The sequence below is a fragment of the Mus caroli genome, chromosome 2 (genome assembly GCF_900094665.2).
Source record: "Mus caroli chromosome 2, CAROLI_EIJ_v1.1, whole genome shotgun sequence".
Classification (NCBI taxonomy): domain Eukaryota; kingdom Metazoa; phylum Chordata; class Mammalia; order Rodentia; family Muridae; genus Mus; species Mus caroli.
The window spans coordinates 124,226,281-124,230,386 of record NC_034571.1 but is presented as its reverse complement, the minus strand read 5'-3'; the positions used below and the strand labels follow the sequence as shown (position 1 = coordinate 124,230,386).

Below are 4,106 nucleotides of genomic sequence, written 5' to 3'. Positions count from 1 at the left end.
TGGACCTCTGTGGTCAGCCTGAGGAGGAGGATGTGGTCAAATAAGGGAATGAATCTTGGGGGCTGGGTCTAGGAATATAGGCTAATGGTTTTTAGCCAGGCAAAGGAAATGGAGAAAAGAACAAAGTCTGCTGCAGCCATGTTAGCCACACCTCGGCTAGCGCCCCTTCAGGGATAACAGCACACATGCCGCCTTCCTTCGGGGCTCCTTGCTTAGTGGCTGTTACCTTCAGCCAAAACGGTGATGGTTGTCATGGAGAAGGTCCCCTACCCTATATATCCTTTCTGTAGGATGAGCAGAGGGACACCCCCAGAGTATATGAGTAACCGCAGGCTTCTAAGTCACAGGAAGAAAACAGAGCAAAGGCCTACTTGTGAGTCCCAAGTAAAAGTGCAAAACTTGATGAATAGCTTCAGGAACAATGGAAATTCAAGGGCATCAGTTGGCAGGTTTTTCCTCTATAGTAAAGAGTCTGAGTTAATTTTTAATGCCTGTGGAATGGAAATGTACCCATGCAAGCTTTTCTGATAAGGGTTAGGGCCAGCAAGATGGTCAGTGAGTAAAGCATTTGCCATGTAAGTTTGACAGCCTGAGTCCTATCCCCACACTGACTACACAAAATTGTCCTCTGACCTACACACACACCATGGCACATAAGTGCCTCCCCAAAATATCATACATACATTTTTAAGGCTGAGGTTCAAATTACAGTTATTATCAGTGACCCTACTAAATAAAACCAAGATACCTGTCCTAGTTAGGGCTTCTACTGCTATGATAAAACACCATGACCAAAAAAAAAACACCATGACCAAAGCAACTTGAGGAGGCAGGGGTTTTTGTTTGGCTTACACTCCCAAATCACTGTTCACCATTTAAGGAAGTCATAGGAAGAACTCAACTAGGGCAGGTCTAGGGGACATTGGCTTCCTTGGAGTTGGTACAGGACGTACCTGAACACCAAGTTCTCAGCACAAAAGAGATGTATTACCCTGGAGGAGGCAAGTGGGGGTGGAGGGTAGGCAGGAAGGCTGCAAAGGCAGCAGCAGCAGCAAGAACAGCAGTAAGCAAGAGAACAAATGAGTGGGTGCTTGTTGTTTGATTTGGCTTGGTTTAGCTTTTGGATTTTGGTTTTCCAAGACAGGGTATAGCCCTCTGTATAGCCCTGTCTGTCCTGTATTTCACTCTGTAGACTAGGCTGGCCTTGAACTCAGAGATACACCTTCCTCTGCCTCTCGAGTGTTGGGATTAAGGGTATGTACCACCTTGGCCCTTGCATATATGTGTGTGTGTGTGTGTGTGTATGTTTATATATATATATATATATATATATATATATATATAAACATTCTGCCAATATATATATTGGCAGAAGTGGTTTTTAAGGGGTACTCTATGCTACAGTGATACAGTGAGTTGGTAAATCCTGATTGGACATATTAGCCAAATAATGAATTTTGATTGCCAGGTCTTAGTGTTTTGTATCAGATGAATGAGTCCATGCCTAAATAAGGGAATGGACTTTTGGGGCTAGCTTTAGGAATGTAATCTAATGGTTTAGCAAGGGGGAGAGGGGAAAAGGTAAAACCTGTCTGTGGTCCTCATATTTGCCATGATCAGACCTGCTAGAGCCCTTCAACATGGACCTGGAGACAGGAGCTGATGCAGTGGCCATGAAGAGGTACTGCTTACGAGCTTGCTTAGTGTGATGGTTTGAAAGAAATTAGCCCCCCACCACACACACACACACATAGGCTCAAAAGGAGTGGCATTATTGGGGGTGTAGCCTTTCTGGAGTGGATTTGTTGGAGGAAGTGTGTCACTAGGGGATGGGCTCTAAGTTTTTCAGAAGCTCAAGCCACACCCAGTGTAGCAGTCTCTTCTGGATCCTGCTGCCTGCAGATCCAGATGCAGAATTCTCAGCTCCTCCAGCATACACGCTGTATATCTGTATGCATGTTGCTGTGCTTGCTGCCATGACAATCATGGACTGAACCTCTGAACCTGTAAGCCAGCCCCATTTAATGTTTTCCTTTATAAGAGTTGCTGTGGTCATGGTGTCTTTTCACAGCAATAGAAACCCTAAGACACTCAGGCTGCTTGCCTATAGAACCTAGGACCACCAGCCCCGGGATAGTACCACCCACAATGGACTGGGCCCTTCCCCATCAATCACTAATTAAGGAAATCTCCTACAGCTGGATTTTATGAAAACATTTTCTGAGTTGAGGTTGCCTCCTTTTAGATGACTCTAGCTTGTATCAAGTTGACATAAAACTAGCCAGGCATGGTGTACACCTTTAATTACAGCCTTGGAGAGGCAAATCCCATGGCACTGGCATCTCCAAAATGCTTCTGTCTTCCACTGCAACTTGGCTTTAACAATAGCCCCTCATAGGCTTTCTTCATGGTGCTAAGTCTCAACTCCTTTGCATGACCCCTTCAATCCTGGGCCATCAATTGCAACTGAGGCTGCACCTTCACCAATGGCCTTCCATGGCCTCTCACAGTGCCAAGCCTCAGCTGCTCTGCGTAATCCCTTCATGCCTTCAAAACCAGTACCACCTGGGTGACTCTTACACGTTACCAAGTCCCACTGCAGCATGAGGTACAACCTTGGCTATCTCTGGAACACAGCCTCTTTGTGCTCTCAGGAAACACTTCCCAGAAGATTTCACCTCAATGATGCTGGTCTCTTCTTAATCACCGCTAATTTCTTAGCTCCAGCTAACCAGCATCAATAGTCCCAGTAATGCAAAAGTTTCACTTTAGTAATTCTGGTTAATCACAGCTGATTCTTCAGCCCCAGCTAACTAGAACCACGGAATCTTCACAATCAAAATAACAATGGCCCTGAAAAGAATCTTTAATCTTCCCTCTGAAATTTCACAAGCCAGGCCTCTATCTTCTGCACTGTTCTCAACATTATCTTCCAAGCTCCTACACAACATCCCACAGAGCTCTTAACACCGAATAGATCTTCTAGCCCAAAGTTCTAAAGTCCTTCCACGGTCCTCCCCAAAACATGGTCAGGCTGTCACAGGAATACCCAACTATGCTGGTACCAATTTGTCTTAGTCAGGGTTTCTATTCCTGCACAAACATCATGACCAAGAAGCAAGTTGGGGAGGAAGGGGTTTATTCAGCTTACATTTCCACATTGCTGTTCATCACTAAAGGAAGTCGGGACTAGAACTCAAGCAGGTCAGAAAGCAGGAGCTGATGCAGAGGCCATGGAGGGATGTTCTTTACTGGCTTGCTTTTACTGGTTTGCTTTTACTGGCTTGCTCAGTCCCACAGGGCAAGCAGGTGAAGGAGAGAGGGGGGCGTGGAGAGAGAGAAAGAGAGAGAGAGACTCCCTTCTTCCAATGTCCTTATATAGTCTCCAGCAGAAGGTGTAGCCCAGATTAAAGGTATGTGCCACCACACCTTTAATCCTAGATGACCTTGAACTTGGAGATCTCCCTATCTTAATCTTTTTTTTTTTTTTTCAGTCTCGAACTTTATTGTCCTTGTCATCTCAGGCCTTGACTGCATACTTGCGCAGAGGATACAGCCGCTCCTTCCACTGCTGCTTCTTGGTCTTCAGCTTCTCCTCGTACTAGGTGAGCCGGCGGCGCATGGCTCTAGTCTTCTTAGGTCACAGGTCTAGGGGCTTGTATTTTTTGCCCTTGTAGAATTTCCTGAGGTTTTCTTTTTGAGTCTGGTTAATAACAGTGAGGACTCGGGCGATAGATTTGCGAACGACTCGTATCTTGGAGAGCTTAGACGCGGCGCCGCCTGTCACTTTGGCGACCTGAAGCTGGGACAATTCCACCTTCAGATCGTCCAGTTGTTTCAACAGCTCCTCCTTCTTCTTGCCGCGCAGGTCCAGAGCCTTAATCTTGGCCATTTCGGCGTTGTTCGCCGCTGAAGCAGTCTGGTTCGAGAGCTCCCTATCTTAATCTTCTGGAATCCATAGCCACTATTGCCTAAAGATCTCCATACCAAGATCCAGGTCAGAAACGTCTATCTCCCAGCCTCCAGATTAGGGTCACTGGCGAGCCTTCCAATTCTGGATTGTAGTTCATTCCAGATACAGTCAAGTTGACAACCAGGAATAGCCA

General features: G+C 46.1%; 1 pseudogene; it reads right to left on the bottom strand.

Annotated features, from left to right (window-relative positions):
* Positions 1-3,493: 3,493 nt before the first annotated feature.
* On the bottom strand, positions 3,494-3,892 carry LOC110290439 (annotated as a pseudogene).
* Between the last annotated feature and the right edge of the window lie 214 nt (positions 3,893-4,106).